This window comes from Rana temporaria, chromosome 3 (genome assembly GCF_905171775.1).
Source record: "Rana temporaria chromosome 3, aRanTem1.1, whole genome shotgun sequence".
Classification (NCBI taxonomy): domain Eukaryota; kingdom Metazoa; phylum Chordata; class Amphibia; order Anura; family Ranidae; genus Rana; species Rana temporaria.
In genome coordinates this window covers 284,563,758-284,587,944 of record NC_053491.1, presented here as the reverse complement: position 1 = coordinate 284,587,944, position 24,187 = coordinate 284,563,758, and positions in this window count along the sequence as shown.

Sequence of the window (24,187 nt, the reverse complement as noted above, 5' to 3'; positions counted from 1 at the left end):
CGAGGATCAACGGAGCGATCCCTACGGGATCCGCATGTCTGAAGGGACCCTTAAATGGAAGTGTTTGGGATAAAATAACAAAGTAAACAGTGGTCTGGAATTCCTATTAAAGCTGAAGTCCAGGTATGGCAATTCTTACATAGTTCAATTGGTCCTGCTTGGACCAATGCACAGTGAGTATGTATGTGCCATTCCTGTGGGATCCCCGTGAAAGCCGGAAATCACTGTGGTAGACGTGATTTCCACTAGCTCCCAGGCCCTTGGCCAAGCAGCTGCACTACTGCCTTGTGAACCAGTTGTGTATTTTGGTTTTGTGCTGCCCTAGGGACTAAAACCAGGTGCCCACCCCTATCTATTCTCCTTGCTGGCAGGTAGACTGGTGGATGACTTTACTGCGGGAGTGATGCTGGCGAGGGGGGGGGGTTGGAGCAGGCGGGCGGACACTTGTCCTGTGGTGGTGTCCAGGGTGCAAAGCAGCAGCCTGAAGAATAAGTGTCTGTGTGTAGATATGCACTCACCCTCTCGTCAGCTTACCCCGCAACACTCTGCTGCCTGGGCAGCGGCACCCACTGCTTGGTTTTCAGCAGGCTCTCCCAGTCCAGGCTGTGGTGACCAGGTTCTGAGGGGAGAAGAGGGCAGTGGCTGCACTAAGCAGACTGGTGGACATGTTCCTCTTAAGCTGCAGCCTCCACCTCAGCAGCAGCACAGAGTTCTGTGTCTGGGGCTGGGGTGCCTCTTCTCCCCCAGCAGGATCCCAGCTGCTGTTGCTTCTGCTTTTTAAAATACATAATTGACTCAGACAAAGGGGGGACAGTTAGTAACTATGGGACCTCGTAATGTTCCTTCTGCCTGGGGGCGGCACAACCCCCCTGAAAAATCCCTCCTGACCCCTGTACTGTGCAATAGACACTCGTTATCCCTGAACTCTGCACTATAACCACTTCTGACCTATGTACTCTGTACAATAACCACTCTTTACCTTTGCACTTTGCATCATACATTCCTGACCCTTTTACTCTGTGCATTCTGCACTCTGTGTGTCACGCACTTCTGAGCCTTGCAGTCGGTTCATTATACACTCCCCGTATATGCACTACTGAGCCTTTCACTGTGCATTATGCACCGCCGACCCCTGCTTTCTGTCCCTTACACACTTCTGAGCCCTGCCTGACCCCCGCACTCTGTGCTTTACACACTTCTGAGCCCTGCCTGACCACTGCACTAGGTGTTGAGGTCAAAGGTCAAATTATGTCTTCTAAATATTTTATGTTGTTAGTGTTTGCAGTTCAGGCCCGGACTGGCCATAGGGCATACCGGGCATATGCCCGGTGGGCCACGGCGGCCCGCAGCAGCCCACGGGCCGCAGGTTACGTCTCTGTAATGTAGGGGGGGGTCTGAATGGGATGTATTGTAGAGGGGGTCTGTACTGTAGGGGGGTCTGTACTGTAGGGGGGTCTGTACTGTAGGGAGGGGGTCTGTACTGTAGGGAGGGGGGTCTGCACTGTAGGGAGGGGAGTCTGTACTGTAAGGAGGGGGTCTATACTGTAGGGAGGTCTGTGTAACATGCAGGGGGTCCAGAACTGTTAGGGGGGTGTCTGTGTAACAAACTGTGGGGTGCTGTGTAATGTAAAGGGGTCCAGAGGTGCAGGGTGCTGTGTAATGTAAAGGGGGACCAGAGGTGCAGGGTGCTGTGTAATGTAAAGGGGCCCAGGGGTGCAGGGTGCTGTGTAATGTAAAGGGGCCCAGAGGTGCAGGGTGCTGTGTAATGTAAAGGGGCCCAGAGGTGCAGGGTGCTGTGTAATGTAAAGGGGCCCAGAGGTGCAGGGTGCTGTGTAATGTAAAGGGGCCCAGAGCTGCAAGGTGCTGTGTAATGTAAAGGGGCCCAGAGGTGCAGGGTGCTGTGTAATGTAAAGGGGCCCAGTGGTGCAAGGTGCTGTGTAATGTAAAGGGGCCCAGAGGTGCAGTGCTGTGTAATGTAAAGGGGCCCAGGGGTGCAGGGTGCTGTGTAATGTAAAGGGGCCCAGAGGTGCAGGGTGCTGTGTAATGTAAAGGGGCCCAGAGGTGCAGGGTGCTGTGTAATGTAAAGGGGCCCAGAGGTGCAGGGTGCTGTGTAATGTAAAGGGGCCCAGAGCTGCAAGGTGCTGTGTAATGTAAAGGGGCCCAGAGGTGCAGGGTGCTGTGTAATGTAAAGGGGCCCAGTGGTGCAAGGTGCTGTGTAATGTAAAGGGGCCCAGAGGTGCAGGGTGCTGTGTAATGTAAAGGGGCCCAGTGGTGCAAGGTGCTGTGTAATGTAAAGGGGCCCAGAGGTGCAGTGCTGTGTAATGTAAAGGGGCCCAGGGGTGCAGGGTGCTGTGTAATGTAAAGGGGCCCAGAGGTGCAGGGTGCTGTGTAATGTAAAGGGGCCCAGAGGTGCAGGGTGCTGTGTAATGTAAAGGGGCCCAGAGGTGCAGGGTGCTGTGTAATGTAAAGGGGCCCAGAGCTGCAAGGTGCTGTGTAATGTAAAGGGGCCCAGAGGTGCAGGGTGCTGTGTAATGTAAAGGGGCCCAGTGGTGCAAGGTGCTGTGTAATGTAAAGGGGCCCAGAGGTGCAGGGTGCTGTGTAATGTAAAGGGGCCCAGAGGTGCACGATGCTGTGTAATGTAAAGGGGTCTAGAGGTACAAGGTGCTGGAACCCCACATCCCATCATTAACCGCCGCCAATCTTGAAGCAGATGGGCTACAGCAGCATAACGACCATACCGGGTGCCACTCCTGTCAGCTAAGAACAGAAAACTGAGGCTCAAATTCGCACAAGCTCGCCATTATTGGACAATAGAAGATTGGAAAAACGTTGCCTGATCTGATGAGTCTCAAATTCAGCTGCGACATTCAGATGGTTAAAATTTGGCCGCAGCTCTTTAACCATGTGATCGGCTGTGTCCAATCACAGCCGGTCACATGTAAACACAGAGATGCTGGTAATCGGCTCTCCTCACCTCACACTGACAGAGTGCGAGGAGAGGAGAAACAAATCAGCGGCATCTCCTCACAGAGGGACAGCTAGATATGTAATTAGGGCACTGATCATCAGTGCCCTGATTAAAATTAAGTGCCACCAATGCCAGCAATCAGTACCAACCAGTGCCAACAATTGTCACCAATCTGTGCCCACAATTGCCAGCAATCAGTGCCCACAATTGCCAGCAATCAGGGGCCATTAGTGATGCCAGTCAGTGCTGGCTATCACTGCTGCCCATCAATGCCCATCACTGCTGCCCATCAATGCCACCCATCAAAGCCCATCAGTGCCTATGAGTGCCACCCATCATTGCCGCCTATCCATGCTGCCCATCTGTGCCCACCAGTGCCACCTATCTGTGCTCACCAGTGCTGCCTATCTGTGCCCACCAGTGCCACCCATCAGCGCTGCCTATCAGTGCCCATAAGTGTGGCATATTCGTGCCTCCTCATCAGTGCCACCTAATCAGTGTCCATAAGTGCCGCCTCATCAGTGCCCATAAGTGCCACCTCATCAGTGCCCATCAGTGCAGCCTATCAGTACCCATCAGTGCCGCCTTATCAGCGCCCATCAGTTAAGGAGAAAAAATACTTATTTACTGACAGAAACTTTTTTTTTAGGACAAAATAAAAAACCCAGAAGTGATTAAATACCACCAAAAGAAAGCTATATTTGTGTAAAGAAAATGATAAAAATTCCACATGGTTACAATGTAGAATGACTGCGCAATTGTCATTCAAAAAATTGACAGCGCTGAAAGCTGAAAAATGGCCTGGGAAGGAAGGGGGTGTAAGTGTCCCGTATTGAGGTGGTTAAACACCACAGCCTACCTGAGTATTGTTGCTGACCATGTCCATCCCTATATGAATACAGTGTACACATCTTCTGATGGCTCCTTCCAGCAGGATAATGCACCATGTCACAAAGCTCAAATCATCTCAAAACGGGTTTCTTGAACATGACAATGAAGTCACTGTACTCCAATGGCCTCCATAGTCACCAGATCTCAATCCAATAAAACACCTTTGGGATGTGGTGAAACGGGAGATTTGCATCATGGATGTGCAGCTGACAAACCTGCAGCAACTGCGAGATGCTATCATGTCAATATGGACCAAAATCTCTGAGAAATATCTCCAACACCTGAATCTATACCACAAAGAAATAAGGCAGTTCTAAAGGCAAATGGGGGTCCAACCCAGTATTAGCAAAGTGTACCTAATAAAGTGGCCAGTGAGTGTAAATAAACTGTACTAAATGTTGTAGCTAACCAAACAAATAGAACATAAATAAATGTATTAATCAACAAAACATTCTTGAATGCGTTTCTGTAATTCTAATAAATCTTCCATGCCAAGTATGATTCTTGTCAGTACTGCTGCATGTATATCTTATAGGAGAACATGATGGAGAGTTTAATGACTGTAGAAAAAAAACATCTACAGCCAAAAACAGCTGCTGTAAAAATGTCAAAAAACGTCCAGTGTGCATGAGGCCTTAATTACAGGAGTATGGTCATGCCCACTATACCAGAGTCTCCTGTGCTACCACGCAAATTTTGAATCAAATTTAATAAATAAAATAAATGATTGTCATCATATGTTCCCACACCACAAAATGCAATACAAATTAATAATATAAAACTCTGTGCAATCAAACAAAACTAAACCATATACATAACATATAAATCTCTTTTACATGTAGGAATAATAAATCTGTGCGACTAAAAAATTATGTGAATATCTTCCATGCCAAATTATAAAGTGCCCAGTCCAAAATGCAGTGTAATATCTACTTATATGCAACGCAAAAAAAATTGTGAAAAAAGTGTGTGTATATATATATATATATATATATATACACACACACTATGGCCCAGATTCTCGTATCTCGGCGTAAAACTATGCAGGCGTAACGCATCTCGTTTACGTTACGCCGCCGCAAGTTTTACAGGCAAGTGCTTGATTCACAAAGCACTTGCCTGTAAAGTTGCGGCGGCGTAGCGTAAATTCCCTGGCGCAAGCCCGCCTAATTCAAATGATCCGGGTAGGGGGCGTGGATCATTTAAATTAGGCGTGTTCCCGCGCCGAACGTACTGCGCATGCGCGGTCCTTAAAATTTCCCGACGTGCATTGCGTGAAATGACGTCGCAAGGACGTCATTGGTTTCGACGTGAACGTAAATGGCGTCCAGCCCCATTCATGGACGACTTACGCAAACAACGGAAATGTTTAAATTTTGACGCGGGAACGACGGCCATACTTAACATTGGTTGCCCCTCATATAGCAGGGGCAACTTTACGCGTCGCAAATCTAACGTAAACGTCGTATCTTCACTGCGTCGACCGCGCGTACGTTCGGGAATTCGCGTATCTAGCTAATTTGCATACTCGACGGGGAAAACGACGGAGGCGACACCTAGCGGACAAAAAAAAAATTGCATTTAAGATCCGACAGTGTAAGAGCCTTACGCCTGTCGGATCTAATGGATATCTATGCGTAACTGATTCTAAGAATCAGTCGCATAGATACGACGGCCCAGATTAGGACTTACGACAGCGCACATGGCGTTGCGCCGTTGTAAGCCCTTTCAGAATCTGGGCCAGTATCTCACAAAAGTGAGTACACCCCTCACATTTTTATAAATATTTTATTATATCTTTTCATGTGACAACACTAAAGAAAGTGAGAGCGATAACACCAAATTTAACACACCTGCTCCCCATTCATACCTGAGACCTTGTAAGACTAACAAGTCACATGACACCTGGGAGGGAAAATGGCTAATTGGGCCCAATTTGGACATTTTCACTTAGGGGTGTGCTCACTTTTGTTGCCAGCCATTTAGACATTAATGGCTGTGTGTGGAGTTATTTTGAGCGGGCAGCAAATGTACACTGTTATACAAGCTGTACACTCACTACTTTACATTGTAGCAATGTGTCATTTCTTCTGTGTTGTCACATGAAAAGATATAATAAAATATTTACAAAAATGTGACGGGTGTACTCACTTTTTTGAGATACTGTGTATATATATATATATTTATTAATAGTTCACCTTCTTTTTCTTTCACCTCAATTTGAGTCCATAAAAAATGAAACGTGCGCCAGTGAATATTCTGGATGAATCACCATCACAGAGTGCTTCTTCCACCTTCCAAAGGGTTAAAATATTAAGCCCCGTACACACGGTCGGACTTTTGACCGGCCAAAATCACATCGGAATTCTGACGGAATTCCATCGGAGTAAAAGAGAACATGTTCTCTATCTAAACTCCGACGGAATTTCCAATGGAATTACTCCGATGGGGCATACACACGGTCGTAATTTCTGATGGAAAAAGTCTGTCTGACTTTTTCGATTGGAAATTCTGATCGTGTGTACAGGGCTTTACTCACAAAATGAGTTCACACTTGACGCGTTTCGTCATACGGAACTTCTTCAGAATATGGTCATGCCCACTTTTTGCTGGCTTCACCCCTTTTTGGGATTTTGCACTACACATATTGCCCCTTGAAAATTGTTCCTCATTGTCAAGCTCAAATTTGGGAGATAGTTGCAGGGAAGCTGTATAGAAGCTACTGCCTGACTTCTTATTAAAGGAACACTAAAGGTACAATTTTTTTTTTTTTTAAATAACATACATGTTCTACTTACCTCCACTGTGCAGATCTTTTTGCACAGAGTGACCCGGATCCGTGTCTTCTGGGGTCCCTCGGCGGCTGTCTCGGCTCCTCCTCGCAAAAGCTTTCCACGTTCATGCGAGCTCCCTCGCATGGTGGAAAGCTTTTGCAAGCGCGCTCCCGTGATACAGCAGCGGCCATAGCCGCCGACTGTATCACTCGGCCCCGCCCCCCGGCGCGCCGCGTCATCCGCTGTGATTGACAGCAGCGCCAGCCAATGGCTGCGCTGCTATCAATCCGCCCAGCCTAGCCAATCAACGGCCAGGCTGGGAACCGAGCAGGATGACAAGCACGCGCCCGGGACTTTCGAACGGTGAGGTAAGTAAAACGGGGGCTCGGGGGGGGGGGGGCGGTGCTGTCAGATGTTTTTTTACCTTAATGCATAGGATGCATTAAGGTAAAAAAACGTTAACCTTTACAACTCCTTTAAGTGACAGAGGTGCTGCAGTGTTATATTTGGACTGGGCAGCTTGTGGCCAGGAGAGATTATCTGTCCCTATCCATTGGTAATCTCAGGAATCTGCTGGATTATTGCTGTAGCTGGAACATGTTTGCTGTGTGAATGAGGTCTAATGCCGCGTACACACGATCATTTTTCGGGTTCTAAAAAATGACGTTTTTCAGGCTCTAGGAAAAACAACGTTTTTTTCAACTTGATCATTAAAACGGTCTTGCCTACACACGATCGTGAAAAAAAAATGCTCTAGAAAAGCACGGTGATGTACAACACATACGACGGCACTATAAAGGGGAAGTTCCATGCGGATGGCGCCACCCTTGGGGCTGCTTTAGCTGGTTTTGTGTTAGTAAAAGATGATTTGCGCTTTTCTGTCTGCTACAGCGTGATGAATGTGCTTACTCCATTACGAACGGTAGTTTTACCAGAACAAGCGCTCTCCTCCAGGGCCATCTTAATAGCATCATGGGCCCCTGGGCAAAGTAATGCTCTGGGGCCCCTACAATGATGACAGTGCAGGTAAAAAGACATTAAGTAGGTAGGAGGCAGACTGCCTCCCCTTTGCATCTATCACTCTCGGTGCCATCATGGGGACCCCAATTTCAGGGCAGTGTGGGCTCAAGGACCAGCTGCTTTGGGGAAAGTGCAGGGGCCCCCGGGCAGTGCCCAGGTGTGCTCTCTCATTAAGATAGCCCTGCGATTTTCAGTTTCGTGCAATTTTGTTTGTTTCTGAACGTCCGTTCGTCAAGCAGATATGTTGCGCAATGGGGTTGTGCTAACTTGACCCACAAAAAAACATAGAAATATGTTTGATTCATATAACCAAAATACACTATTTCAAAGTAAAGACATTTGTTTTTACTCCATCAGTATCGCCAGCAAAGCAGCTTTTAGTATTATCACATTATAAAGAAGAAGAGAATGTGCGCTGCTTTTCTTGATTTCAGAACTTGCCGCGTCACGAATGTGCTCTTTCAAATACGAACGCTAGTTCTACCAGACAGAACGCTTCCGGCTGGTCTTTGCTTCTGAGCATGCGCGTTTGTACTTTGTCCAAAAGTCTGATTGCTTGCTGTACACACAGTCGGACTAGGCACCATTGGACTCTTGTTGACGTAAAGTTTGTCCGTTTGCAGACCGAACTTTTTGTCCGATGAAACCCGTAAAAGTTTGTCCGATGGAGCGTACACACGGTCGGACTATTTTGAAAACTTGCTCATTTTGAAGTTTGTTGGCAAAAAGTCCGACCGTGTGTACGGGCCTTTAGTCATAAAAAGTGGAGTTTTTTAAAACATTACATTGCTACTACGTCACAAATTTATTTAAGTGCGTAAAATTACTCAATTTTAGGCAAAACAATCTGGCCCTGCATTTACCTCAGTCTGTACTTGAACAATAAAGGAGCAGCAGCACTCTGACAAGGTCAACCTCCTGCACTCCTTTCCTGTCAGCATGCTTGCAGACTGCACTGTGCAGAGTGATGGGGCCCATATTAGCTAAAGCTAGCTATACACTAATAGAATTCTGTTCTACATTTTTCGCTGTAAGAATGTTCATTCCTTTTTCTAATCATCAGTGGGATCAAATAGCTCTTTCTTTTCTACTGCAGCGGCGAGAAAATTTGAAGAAGCAGGATGGAACTTTTTTTTTCAAACGTATAAATCTCAGTGTATGTGGCTTTCATTCAGTAAAGTCCAGTGCAAAATCAGATGTTAAATGCAAAGGAAATCTTGAACTACTTTTGAACAACAAACAATTTTCCTAAGAATGTTTGTATGAATTTTCCACTGGTGTATAACCAGCTTTAGAGTGCTGACCCTTCCTCCCCAGTGTAAATGCTGTTGTATGGCGAGTGCAGGTGGAAATAAAATGAATGCACCTACTGTATATGAGTCCTGTAAGAGTCCTGAATACAGGGCTGGCCCAAGACATTGTGCTTCCTGAGGCCAAGAATGAAATGACCCCCCCCCCCCCAAAAAAAAATATCACGCCCACCAAAAGGTTTATTTTATATCATGAAATTAAAACTAACATTTTATTTATCAGGAAGTCATATTTGCATGCAACAGCACCTTGTCTATCTGCAAAATGATATGACATACTACTGTTTTACCCCCCCCCCCCCTAGGGCATCCATGGGTGCAGTGTCTGTCAGCACAGTGTGCCCCCCCCAAACCTCAGGGCCTGTGTGCAGTGAATACATAGATGACATGTCACTGGAATAGGACTGTATAGGGGTGGGCTAGGGCAGTACATGGGCAGGCTAGGACAGTATATGGAGAGGCTAGGGCAGTATATGGACAGGCTAGAGTATTATATGGACAGGCTAGGGTAGTACATAAACAGGCTAGTGTTCATCAGTGCCACCTCATCAATGCCCATTATTGCAGCCTATCAGTGTCCATCAGTGCCCACCAGAGCAGCCTATCAGTGCTCATCAGTGTCCATCAGTGCCCACCATTGCAGCCTATCAGGGTCCATCAGTGCCACCTCATCAGTGTCCATCAGTGTTGCCTCATCAGTGCCCACCAGAGTAGCCCATCAGTGCTGACTCATCAGTGCCCACCAGTGCAGCTTATTAGTGCCCATCATTGCCACCTCATCAGTGCCCACCAGTGCAGCTTCATTACTGTCCATCAGTGCCCACAAGTGCAGCCTATCAGTGTCCGTCAGTGTTTGTGTGCACGAAGGTAAAAAATCCTTCAGTATGTAGCTCTCCACCAGTGCAGCTTATTAGTGCCCATCAGTGCCACCTCATCAGTGCCCACCAGTGCAGCTTCATTAATGTCCATCAGTGCTACCTTATCAGTGCCCACCAGTGCAGCCTATCAGTGTCCGTCAGTGTTTGTTTGCACAAAGGTAAAAAATCCTTCTGTATGTAGCTCTCTACGCAGCCCCCCCCCCCCCCCCCCCCCCACACACACACACACAGAGTGGGGCTCGGCAGCAAGCATCTATGAGTTGACCCCATAGCCATCGGCTGGCTATGGGGGCACACGGCAGGGGGAGGAGCCCAGAGCACTGGCAGGGGACCTGAGAAGAGGATGATCATGGCCGCTCTGTGCAAGACACTTGCACAGAGAATGACATGTTTGTTATTTAAAAAAAAAAAAACGATTAAACCTATATCACTTTATATGTTGCTATACAATGCTTTAAAAACGTCCCTTGGAGCTGGAAGCAACTAAACATATGCTGAAACTGTAGCAAGTCAAGGAATTCATATTCTATAGGTTCTTCTAGCCAGCTTTAAGCAGCCAAATTGGGTTATTGGGAAGTCATGAAAAACTGTTACTGTCATATTATGTGACAAGTTAGGAAAATGATATTTGGTGTGATATTTCTATTTTATCACACTGTGTCATATTATTCATTATCATTATTCATGTATAGATTTGTAGCCATCAGACGACGCAGTATATGTATGCCAGAAGTTCTAATTGGAGTCCTTGCTGACCTTTCACCATGAGAAAGTCAAGTACAAGACAAGTACCCTGGAGAGTAGATAATAGCTTGGAAATATTACACAATTAAATGAAATAAGTTACCTTTTAATATCTGTTATTAAATGAGAGCCAGTGAGTCTAAGCCATCAAAGTCAGAAGTGACCAAGATGATTAAATGTAACACAATTTATCATGTGCTAGCTCACATATTTTTACATGTGTAATATCATCATATAGCAAAAAATAAACTGAACAAAATGACTTTTTTATTAGTGATATGATTAGTGATTAGCAATGGGATCACAGGCAAACCACACAACATGCATAGAGAAAATAACCACATCACCATTGAAATTTAACAAGAAACATTTTATTAAAATCTCACGTTTTCCATCAGTCACAAACTATTTACTTTGTTTTCGAATGGTATTGGCCACGGCCTGATTTATTGTTTTTTTTTTAACCACTTGCTTACTGGGCACATAAACCCCCCTCCTGCCCAGGTGAAATTTCAGCTTCCGGCACTGCGTCGCTTTAACTGACAATTGCACGGTTGTGCGACGTGGCTCCCAAACAAAATTGATGTCCTTTTTTCCCCACAAATAGAGCTTTCTTTGGTGGTATTTGATCACCTGTGCGGTATTTATTTTTTGCGCTATAAACAAAAAAGTGTGACCATTTTGAAAACAAATACAATATTTTTTACTTGTTGCTATAATAAATAGCCCAATTTTTAAAGAAAAATCTTTTTTTTTCTCAGTCTAGGCTGATACGTATTCTTCTACATATTTTTGGTAAAAAAAAAAAAAATCGCAATAAGCGACTGGTCTGCGCAAAAGTTATAGGGGACAGAATTATTTTTTTTTATTATTTTTTTTTTACTAGTAATGGCGGCGATCTGCGATTTTTATTGGGACTGCGACATTATGGCGGACACTTTTGACACATTTTTGGCACCATTCACATTTATACTGCGATCAGTGCTATAAATATGCACTAATTACTGTATAAATGTGACTGGCAGGGAAGGGGTTAAGACTAGGGGGTGAGGAAGGGGTTAAATGTGTACCCTATATAGTGTTCTAACTGTGGGGGAAGGGGACTGACTGGGGGAGGTGACCGATCTGTGTCCCTATGTACAAGGGACACAGATCGGTCTCCTCTCTCCCTGACAGGACGCTGTCTCTGTGTGAGCTGGCAATGAGAGATGTTCTCATATGTTTACATTTGAGATCATCTCTCATTGGCCGCACAGATCGCATACCAAATGGCCACTCCGATTGGCCGTTCACGGCGATCTGTGATTGGCTGTGTCCAAGGGACACTGCCAGCACAGAATTTCCCCGCTGTGCGCTCGGGAGCGCGCACGGGGAACGAGAAAAGGGGCGGACGTCAAATGACGTCCTCCTGGATTTTCAGGTCCGCGTTGAAGCCGTCATTCGGCTATAGCGCGGGCCTCAAGTAGTTAAACCATACCTGTCAACTCACCTGTAACCCACCTTTTCCTTATCCTTAGCTAACCTCCTGAACTAATAGCCCCTGCACCACCTGACCCTTCTTAACCAACCCTGGCTAACCTCTATCTATTACCTATTCTACTGCTAATGCCATGATCCCATGAGGAAAGGGGGGCCTAAGCGGCTCTCCCCTTTCAATTCCCAATCTGCCTGGGTTCAATTCTTCAAGGGTTCAACAAATATTGTTCAAACTTAAACTGGCCATATATGTGTAGCGTTAATCCGTGCAGAAGCCGGTATTTATTATGGGTTCTCTGTTCTACCATGATACTTAAAGCTGCTCAGTCTTGACCGACTCACCTGGTTGTAGGTTGAAGGCTGCTCACACCTGAGTAACTTAAGTGATAGGTTATTACATTCTGTAACACCACACAGGAAATAGGCCAAGCAACTGGTGGTAAATTAAATAGTTGTTTTGAAGCAATGTGGTTAAACAATGCATAAATCATTCCACAGGCAAATAAACAGACTGAAGCATACCATACTAGGTAAATGAGCATAGCCCTTTAAGCTGGCAGTAAATTTAACTATAGCAATTTTAAAACCAAACTTTGGAAAACAGGGTTAAGGTAATAGAATAACCTAACTCAAGAAAACAATGTCCTCATGTGCACACTACGCATACAGCCCCAATAGCGGATGGGCATATGCTTTGCTAACTAAGGGGTATGCCTGGAAGTAATGGCAAAAGTACCTGGTGCCTAATTATTAAAGGGGTTGTAAAGACAAAAATATTTTCCTCCTAAATTAAAGTCTGACAGTAGCTGATAAAGTAAAATAATGTTTTGCATTATAACTAGTTTGATACCTGTTGAAATCAAGTTGTTTTATTCACCTCCGTCACTCCTGAATTATTCTCACTGACTTCCTGGTTTGCGGTGCGCATTCATTCTTGCTACATCACGGCCTAATGGGAACAACAGTTCCCATTAGGCTTAGTCTCCATGCCTGTGAGGGATAAGAGAGCATCTTCACGCAGGGCTGTAGTCATAGGGAGGGGGTGAGCACATTCTGCTTTCCACCATGCAAAACGGCTCAGATGCTGGTGGAAAGCAAGAAGAGGAGAGACAGGAAATGGCATTTTCAAACCTGGATTACAGTATTTTGGAGGTCAAAAGGAAAAACGAGGTAAGTGATATTTAAATGCTCTAGCTTACAGCAATCAATTGATCTAATAAAAAACGAACCTTTATTGTTCCTTTAATGTTGGCCAGCTTTTGTTGGGACCTTTCTGTAGGTGGCGCATGTGTAGCAGTTGCTTTAAGAATTTTCAGTGGATGGCTAGTAGGCTGTAAAACAAGTCTCCCCTGCATTAAAGGTTGTAAAGGAAACATTTTTCCCTAAACAGCTTCCTTTACCTTAGTGCAGTCCTCCTTCACTTACCTCATCCTTCCATTTTTCTTTTATATTTCAATGTATTTTTATTAACCACTTTCCGACGGCCGTACAAATATGTGTGGCCGCAGGGTGGTTCTAAATCTCTGACAGGACGCATATATGCGTCCTCCGCTCTTTCAGGCCACTAGAGGGCGCGCGAGCGCGTGCCCACCGCATTCCTGAGATACCGGTGCGCATGCCTGGCGGCCGCGATGTCCGCCAGGCACTCGCGATCGGCGGTTACAGGGACAAGGACATGGATCTCTGTGCGTAAACACAGAGATCCATGTCCTGTCAGGGGAGAGAGGAGACCGATCTGTGTCTCCTGTACATAGGGACACAGCATCGGTCACCTCACCCAGTCACCCCCCTCCCCCCACAGTTAGAACACACCCAGGGAATACATTTAACCCCTTCCCCGCCCCCCCTAGTGTTAACCCCTTCACTGCCAGTCACATTTATACAGTAATCGGTGCATTTTTATAGCACTGATCGCAGTATAGATGTCAATGGCACCAAAAATGTGTCAAAAGTGTCCGATGTGTCCCCTATAACGTCGCAGTCCCAATGAAAAACGCAGATCGCCGCCATTACTAGTAAAAAAAAATTATAATAAAAATTAATAATAATTCTGTCCCCTATTTTGTAAGCGCTATAACTTTTGCGCAAACCAGTCGCTTATTGCGATTTTTTTTTTTTTACCAAAAATATGTAGAATAATACGTATCGGCCTAGACTGAGAAAAAAAATTATTTTTTTTAAAAAAATGGGCTATTTATTATAGTAACAAGTAAAAAATATTTTTCAAAATTGTCGCTCTTTTTTTGTTTATAGCGCAAAAAATAAAAACCGCAGAGATGATCAAATACCACCAAAATAAATCTCTATTTGTGGGGAAAAAAGGACGCCAATTTAGTTTGGGGGCCACATCGCACGACCGCGCAATTGCCAGTTAAAGCGACGCAGTGCCAGAAGCTGAAATTTCACCTGGTCAGGAAGGGGGATACGTGCCCAGTAAGGAAGTGGTTAAAGAAAAACAAGTTCCGAAGTAGACAGACACATATGCTGAACTAAACAAAGTTTTTCGGGTCATTAACATAACAATACAGAGATATAGAAAATATGGCCATAACACACCCGTCTTCCATTTATCACAACAGCAAAACATAAGGTATACAACAGGCCCATATACAAACATCCGTATTGCATAAGAAAATTCTAGAAAGAGAAAGAAGTAGTACAAAGAAGAGAAAAAAAAAGAAGAGAGGAGAAAGAGAAAAAAAAAGGGGGGGGAGAAAGAGGGTCATCCCGGAGATCCCTACGGAGTCGAGATATAATCAATCCATGGATCCCATATTTTGTTAAATTTCTTTGTATTATTACAAAGCATATGCGAGAGTTTGTCATTAATTATAATCCAGTTGAGTTTACTTTTAACCTGGTCAAGAGGAATTGTTGACCGCTTCCAGTGCCTAGCCATCGTGATTCTCGCCGCCAGTAATATATAGTTAATCAATTTTACAGAGTTCTTGGGCGTGTTATCAGGTAGTTTGTGAAAGAGAGCGGCTTCAGGAGATCTGCAAACATTTACCCCCATCACTGAATTAATAAGATTGAATATCCTGATCCAAAATCTAAATACAAGGGGGCATTGCCACCAAATATGGTGCATCGTTCCTAGCTGTCCACAACGTCGAAAGCAATTTGGTGAAGCGGAAGGATACATCTTAGCTACCCTAGTTGGCACCAGGTACCAACGCAGGACCGTTTTGTAATTGGCCTCTATAAGAGTAGTATCGATGGAGATTTTGGATAACTGATAAGCAATATCTTGCCACTCGATTAAATCAAAGGTAAGATTCAAATCCCTCTCCCAGTGGTCCATATAGGCAAGTTTTGATTCAATTTGAGTGATAGAGGTATATAACGCAGAAATCCGACCCCTCTGGAAGCCTCTACCCTAACAAGATAATTCAAATGTCGTAAGCATATGGGGTCTCACCATTACATTAACTTTAGATCTGACAAAGGATGCGATTTGATTGTACCGAAACAATTCGCTAGGAGGCATAAGAAACTTATCTTTAACCACTTAAAGACCCGCCTATTGTAAATGTACGTCCTCTTTTTAAACATGGATATCTCAGTAACGGCAGCAGCTGCTGCCACAACTGAGATATCCATGTTTTCAGCGGGCAGCCGTGTAAACGATAACGGTGGTCTCCGCGGCGGATTCACCGCAAGATCGCCGTTATCGGTGGCGGGAGAGGGGCCCCCCCCCTCCCGCCGCTTTTCCGCGCCCTCCGCCGCTTACCGGAGCCGTCGGTAGCGGCGGAGGAGATCCGATGCTGCCGCCTGGAGAGTGAGGACTTGAGTGAGGGCAAGATGGCCCCCACCCGTCCTCATAGCTCTGCTGGGCGGAAGTGACGTCAAAACGTCAGTCCCGCCCAGACTCTTAAAGAGACAATTTTTTTTTGTCATTTTTTTAAATGACAAATTTTCCTTTTTTTTTTTTTTTTTTGCATTTAAGCCTAAATATGAGATCTGAGGTCTTTTTGACCCCAGATCTCATATTTAAGAGGACCTGTCATGCTTTTTTCTATTACAAGGGATGTTTACATTCCTTGTAATAGGAATAAAAGTGATCATTTTTTTTTTTTTATATTTTAGTGTAAAAAATAATAAAATCAATAAAATTAAATAAGAAAACAAAAAAAAATTTTTTTTAAAGCGCCCCGTCCTGACAAGCTCGCGCGCAGAAGCGAACGCATACGCGAGTAGCGCCCGCATATGAAAACGGTGTTCAAATCACACAAGTGAGGTATCGCCGCGATCGTTAGAGTGAGAGCAATAATTATAGCCCTAGAGCTACTCTGTAGCTCAAAAAATGCAACTTATAGAATTTTTTAAACGTCGCCTATCTAGATTTTTAAGGGTAAAAGTTTGACGCCATGCCACGAGCGGGCGCAATTTTAAAGCGTGACATGTTGGGTATCATTTTACTCGGCGTAACATTATCTTTCACAATATATAAAAAAATTGGGCCAAATTTATTTTTGTCTTATTTTTTAATTCAAAAAAGTGAATTTATTCCAAAAAAAGTGAGCTTGTAAGACTGCTGCGCAAATACGGTGTGACAAAAAGTATTGCGATGACCGCCATTTTATTCTCTAGGGTGTTAGAAAAAATATATATAATGTTTGGGGGTTTTAAGTAATTTTCTAGCAGAAAAAAATGTTTTAGTCTTGCAAACACCAAATCTGAAAAACACCTAAGGTCTTTAAGTGGTTAAAGTGTTGTATAGGATACATCTGATCTTCATGTATAAAAAAGCCATGTATAGCAACAATTAAACAAAAGAGATGTCTCAGAGCCAAAGCTCAGAGTGCGGAGGAGTCTTCACCAAAAACAGGTAGTGGGAAGGGTCCTTCGAATAAGGAGAGCGCATAGACGCCCCCCAGCAGTAAAGGCATCAATCGGTACAAACAAGTACATTGTCTGGTCCCACAACTCCGCCCATGAAAACACATGGAACCATATAATAAAATAGCTAGTAATTGTAAATACAACATAACAGTATGCACATTAATATGAAAATGTCCGACCTGAAAAAAAAAAGGGGGGGGGATAATAATAGGAGCCATTAGCAGAAAACATATACCACAACAGTGACAAAAAAAAGAACATGTTTTAAAATGTTCCTATGGATAAAAAACTGATAGAAAAAAAACAATCGTCTGTGTGGAAGTCCATCGGTCAAAAATCCACGCATGCTCAGAATCAAGTCGACGCATGCTCGGAAGCATTGAACTTTATTTTTCTCAGCACGTCGTAGTGTTTTACGTCACCGCATTTGGACACGGTCGGATTTTTGACCGATGGTGTGTAGGCAATACTGATGAAAGTCAGCTTCATCGGATATACGACGAAAAAATCCATCGGATTAGATTCCATCAGATATCCGATCGTGTGTACAGGGCTTAATAGGCAAACTACTGTCAAAAAGGCAAAACTTGGAAGTTGGGCATTGCAATGAGTGGTATGTACCAATAGAAATAACATGTTCTAAAAATACCATACAAAGGCAGAGGGCATTTTTATGTTGCATTGAGAGCAATACTAAAAATACACAAATCATTTAACCACTTTAAAAACCTCAGTCCATGCCATTTTTCAGTTTTCAATGCAATGATAGTTTGGCTGATAATTACTCTGTCATGCAACACTGTACTCAAATGGATTTTATATAATTTTTTAGAACCACTAGGTTTTTATTTTTTTTATTATAGGAAGGAAGCAAAACATGTAACAAACGCTTTCTCAAAGGAAAATGGATAACCCTGGAGGAGGGAGCTCCTGGACCCCACATCACTGCAGTGGAGGTTAGTAAAATTTTGCTTGTATATTTTTCTATCCGTTTATATGTACTTTAAATCTCTCTGGGCCAGATCCACAAAGAAGTTACGCTGGCGTATCTATTGATGCGCCGCGTAACTTCTAGTTTGCTCCGGCGTATCTTTGTTTTGTATCCACAAAACAAGATACGCCTGAAGCTGGGCTAGATCCGACTGGCGTAAGTCTTAGTACGCCGTCGGATCTAAGGTGCATATTTATGCTGGCCGCTAGGTGGCGTTTCCGTCGATTTCCGTGTCGAGTATGCAAATTAGCTAGATACGGCGATCCACGAACGTCCGTCCGGCAGGCGCATTTTTTTACGTCGTTTCCGTAAGGCTTTTTTTGGCGTATAGTTACCCCTGCTATATGAGGCGTATCCTATGTTAAGTATGAACGTCGTTCCCGCATCGAATTTTGAAAATTTTACGTCGTTTGCGTAAGTCGTTCGCGAATAGGGCTTTGCGTAGAATGATGTTCACGTCGTAAGCATTGGCTTCTTGCGGGTTAATTTCGAGCATGCGCACTGGGATACCCCCACGGACGGCGCATGCGCCGTTCAGAAAAAACTTCATTTACGTCAGGTCAAGTAAAATTAACATAAAACACGCCCACATCTTTAACATTTGAATTCCGCGCCCTTACGCCGGCAGATTTACGCTACGCCGCCGAAACTTTAGAGGCAAGTGCTTTGTGAATACAGCACTTGCCTCTCAAAGTTGCGGCGGCGTAGCGTTACTACGATACGCTACGCCGGACTAAAATTACGATCCGCTACGTGGATCTGGCCCTCTGTCTCTCCCAGTGGTGTCCGGTGCTCAATATTTTTTTTTTTGGGGGGGGGGGCTTGCATAGTACAATGTGTATGCTACACCACCAGTAGCTTGGGACAGTGTGGGGGACATATGTATTTTGGGGACATACACCTCAAAACAGGAACTGTTCTTGGGAAACCACACATTGAAGACAAGAATTGGAGCAGGTGAGCTCCACACTGACAACAGAGTAGGATCTCCCAGGGCAACTGAGCACTGGTCTGTGTCACTATCCAAAGGAAAAACATTGAGTGCCACTTTTCTATTGCTCCTCATTTTCTGCTCGAGTTGGAAGGCGAAAAAAAAAACCCTCTGGCTTCTTTGTCACTACAAGGCCCAGCCGTGGCTAGAAGTCTATTAAAGAAACCACATCATAAATTGGGGATGGAAGCATATGACAACTGGGCAGAGAGGAACCAGTCTGACACTCCCAAATGTGTTAAATGCTAAATAATCCTTAGTAACTGTACCTCTACAGAGTGAAAATTGGCAATGTAGCCAGCGGAGCATCTAAAACATGCATTCAGGAATGGGCAGATATAAAGAGATATTAAAAGGTAAAACTTTTTGGGGATCAAAAGAAAAAAAAGTTATACTTACCTGTTCTGTGCAACAAAATCGCACAGAGCTGCCGTTTATTTTCTCTACTGTAGGTGACACTTGACCGCAGTGGTATTGCAGGGTCACTGGGGGAGCTACCCTATTGGACGCTGCTGCCCCATATGTTTCTGGCAGCCATATTGTGTCAGGCAGAGTCTATTTAGGGCCCTGACTCCCAGGCTTGGAGCACATTTTACTTGTGGGTAGTGTAGGGAAAAGTGCCCCCATCTGACAGGGACAGTTATTAGCGGTAGGGAAAGGTTCCAGATGGGAAGGGAAAGGATAGTGACACGCTATTCTTCCTGGACACTCCCCCATATGGGTACGGACCAGCCAGGCCACATTCCATTCCTCAAGACAGATGCTGTGGGCACACCTGAGACCTGCTCTGCTGCACATCCCTGTTGCATTCTGTGAGTGTTCTCGGTCAGGCGCCTTCCCGCCAGGCTTGTTGTGAATTGCTGAACTTTAACATTAATACAAGTTCTGTTCTCTGAAACTGGACTGAGGGTTTACTGTTGCTGTACCACACTGCACCTCCCCACACCCTTATCTCCTTTTCACTCCCAAGCTGCGCTGCGTGCATCCATAGACACACACAGTGCAGCTCAGCCACACGCCACGCTCCTTCCTCACAGGATTTGACTGGCAGGAGCCTATGGCTCCCACTGCTCTCAGAGTCTCGTGTAACACTAGAAAGAGGGAGCAGCCCTGCTGCAATTGGGACAGTGGGGGGGGCAGAGTGTTATTGGAAGGTTTCTTACCTTAATACAGAGGATACAAAAGCCTTTTGACTTTAGAACCACTTTAAGCATATGAATCTCCACTCTTCAGTTGTAATGGTGTAGCATTATCAACCAGGAATAATTTATCTGTGTGTTACTTAGTTGTATTCTTTGCCTGTCAGAGTAAAAATGTCAGCCTAGTGTCAGGTTGTAAGATTCCCATAGAAACTTCTGTCCAGGCTGTCATCAGTGGCATCTTTGGTTTCTTTTCATGTTCATGTATCCTTGCAGCACCTTTGTTATATGAATGCTTTTAAATGTCATTTATCAGCATTAAAGTGGAAATTTCAGTTGTTTTTACGTTTTTTTATGTTAAGCATGAATAAATATCTGTCATGTCACAAAATGCCATTATTTTAGAAACACATTTTTTTTTACCTGTTACCTTGGTCCCCAGTCCAGCGATAATGCTTATTGTAAGTAGACAATAAGAATCTGGTGCAAACAGGGGGAAGCATTTATTTCAGGCCCCTCTCCAGTAATCAGACTAAGCCCCGGTTCACACTGTCATACCGCATGTGATTCGCACAGGAATCGCATTCCTGTGCAAATCCCATGTGATTCTGTGCAGTGCGATTTAAGCCTATTCATTTTGAATGGCTCAAATCACAATGCATCTGCATGAAAAAGGTGTGGGCAGCTTCTTTTTTTGCACTGGAATCGGATTGCATGGATGTTCATACCCATGCAACCTGGTTCAGGCAAACGTACTGCATTTTGCGATCTGCTGCAGGTGTCAATTAAAAGGTAATGACACCCCAAAAGCAGATCGCGAGAACACAGCGATTGCTATGCAGTGCATCACATCAGTGTGCAAATCATTGCTACTTTGCAGCAGGTCGAAAATTAAAGGAGAAAGCAGAGGCTTTGGGAACACAGTGTAGAATTGCACAAGCTCCATTTTATATGATGGTGTCATCTCTATAGCCTGAGAGTTATAGCCTGCAGCACCGATCGGAAAGGAAAGTGGGACAGGCTGGTTGTCCAGAAGTTAATCGGAAGATCGACTTCTGTACAACCAGCATACCCAGGGCCGATCCTAGGTAGGGTACGCAGGGTGCTTTGCACCCAGGCTCCTACAGAGGTGGGGGCGCCGAAGTGCCAGAGTTCACCCCTCCTTCTGACAGTGCTCAGGGGAGGGGCCGCTCCTCTTGCCGACATGAAGGGTTCTAGTTTTCAGTGGCTGCTGAGTGCTGATGTGCTGGAATTAATTCCAAACACTGGGAGTCTGGGATCCCACAACTCCAGTTGGAATGCCTCCCCCTCCCATCTCTATTTTGGGCTGCAGAGAGCGCCTCAAAGAAGCTACTTGCAGGAATTTTTTTGACGTCCTGCCGGAGCACCGCTCCAGTGTGAAAGTACTCAGGATCTCACACTGGGATTGCAGATGAGGCTTTTTTCAGGTGCTATTTTTAACACTAAAGCACCTGAAAAACGCCTCCAGTGTGAAAGGGGTCTAATGGACCATCTCCTGTACTATTGTCTGCAGTCTCTGACCATCTTCTGTACTATGTCTGCAGTCTCTGACCATCTCCTATATCATGTCTGCAGTCTCTGGCCATCTCCTGTACTATGCCTGCAGTCTCTGACCATCTCCTGTACTATGTGTGCAGTCTCTATCATCTCCTATATCATGTCTGCAGTCTCTGACCATCTCCTATATCATGTCTGCAGTCTCTGACCATCTCCTGCACTATGTCTGCAGTCTCTGACCATTTCCTGTACTATGTCTGCAGTCTCTATCATCTCCTATATCATGTATGCAGTCTCTATCATCCCCTCTATCATGTCTGCAGTCTTTGACCATCTCCTGTATAATGTCTGCAGTCTATGGCCATCTCATATATCATGTCTGCAGTCTCTGATCATCTCCTGTACTATGTCTGCAGTCTCTGACTGTCTCATGTACTATGTTTGCAGTCTCTGATCATCTCCTGTACTATGTCTGCAGTCTCTGACCATCTCCTGTATCATGTCTGTAGTATGTCTGGGGGTCTTTCTAACAGACTCTCTAACATAAGCCCTCTCTGTGTCCATCACAGAGGCCCCCCTCCAGGTCCCAATAAAGTACTCTGATCCTCTTCCTGTATTTTGTTTATTGTTAAGAGATCATGTAAGGATCCCAGGGTAACAAAGACTTTGTGGGGGAGCATTTCTGATGTTGAGTTGTTGCCATAGAAACATTTTTAAAGGGGAGGAGTTAGCAAAATGACCACACCCATGTGGGGGCACCAGAAATATTTCTGCACCCAGGCGCCTGTGACCCTAGGATCGGCCCTGAGCACACCCATACATGGATCAAAATTCAACCAGCACCCTGCTGAACCGGCTACATTTTCGATTCATGTATGGCCAGCTTTAGAGGGAATGCTGTGATCACTGTGAAAGGTACATTATTTAGCATACATTATTATTATTATACAAGATTTATATAGCACCAACAGTTTACACAGTGCTTTACAATATGACTGCAGACAGTACAGTTACAATACAATTAAATACAGTAGGAATCAGAGAACCCTGCTCGTTAGAGCTTACAATCTAAGGGGGAGGGTCAAGTGATACAAAAGGTAATAACTGTGGGAGGTGAGATGATGGAGAAAATCAAAGTACAGTTGTTAGGTGGAGGCAGGATAGGCTTCTCTGAAAAGGATGGTTTTAAGGGATCGTCTAAAAGCAAACAGAGTAGGAGAAAATCGGACAGATTGGAGTAGGGAGTTCCATAGGATTTGAGAGGCTGTGGAAAAGTCCAGGAGATGAGCATGGGAGGTGATGACGAGGGGGCTAGATAGCAGGAGCTCTTAAGAGGAACGAAGAGAAAGATTAGGTTGGCATTTATAGACTATGTTAGTGATGTAGCTGGGGGCTGAATTGTGGATGGCTTTTTAAGTTAGTGTTAGTATTTTGAATTTAATTTGTTGGGTGAGCAGGAGCCAATGGAGGGATTGACAGACATGAGTGGCAGACAATAAGTGGTTGAGAGGGTGGATGAGCCTGGCAGCAGCATTCATGATGTACTAAAGGTGGATATTCTATGTAAAGTTTGGCCAATAAGGAGGGAGTGAACTTTGTGGTGCCATTGGTTAGATAGGGACATATTTTGGAGATGTTGAGGCGGAAATATTTGGACATTGATTGGATGTGGGGCCTAAAGGACAGATCAGAGTCCAGGATTACACCTAGAACCTTGGCATACGGGGACAGGTTGATAGTTGTGCCATCGATCTTGACAGAGAGATCAGGGGAAGGGGCATGTGGGGGAGGAAATATAATGAGTTTGATTTTCAATAGATTGAGTTTGAGGAAGTGGTGTGACATCCAGACTGATATGTCTGTTAGTAAATTAGTTATACGTGAGGAGACTAAGGGAGTGCCTGGAGGAGTAGAGAGATACATTTGTGTCTTCAGTGTAGAGATGGTGTTGGAAGAAATAGGAGGCTATCAGCTGACCCAGGGAAGAGGTGTAGATTGAGAATAGGAGAGGTCCAAGAACAGAACCTTGGGGGACCCCAACAGAGAATGGAAGAGAAGAGAAAGACGTTAAATTGTAAGTAACGCCAAAGGTGAGGTTTGATAAGTAGGAAGAGAACCGTGAAGAGTACAGTCACAGAAACCAAAGGCGTGGAGTTTTTTGAAGAGGAGGGTTGGTCAACCATATCAAAGGCAGCAGGGAGGTACAGGAGTAGGAGAACAGAACAATGTCCCTTGATTTTGGCCGTTAGTAGTATTGTCTGCTAGTTTTAGGAGGGCAGTTTCTGTGAGGGTGAAATCCAGACTGAATGGGATCAAGAAGGTTATTCTCGGCAAGGTGGTCACTCAGTCGGTTGTAGATATATACAGTTAAGATAAAAAAAAAATTTGATGCTAGGCCCACTTTAAGGTGAACCTTTCCCAAGAGAAATTGTTAGTTGCCTGAATACTACTACTACCACTATATTCAATAAGCAATTTTTTTATTAATTCAAGAGTAGATGTTTAGATTATTACAAATGTCCACTGGTGATTGGTTCTTTGAAAGCTGAAGTCCAGAGAAAATCCTTCCAATGGCATTTCTATCTGTCTTATGCCTCTCTTTGTCTACCTTATCTTCCTCTTCTCTGTATATCCAGTACCCT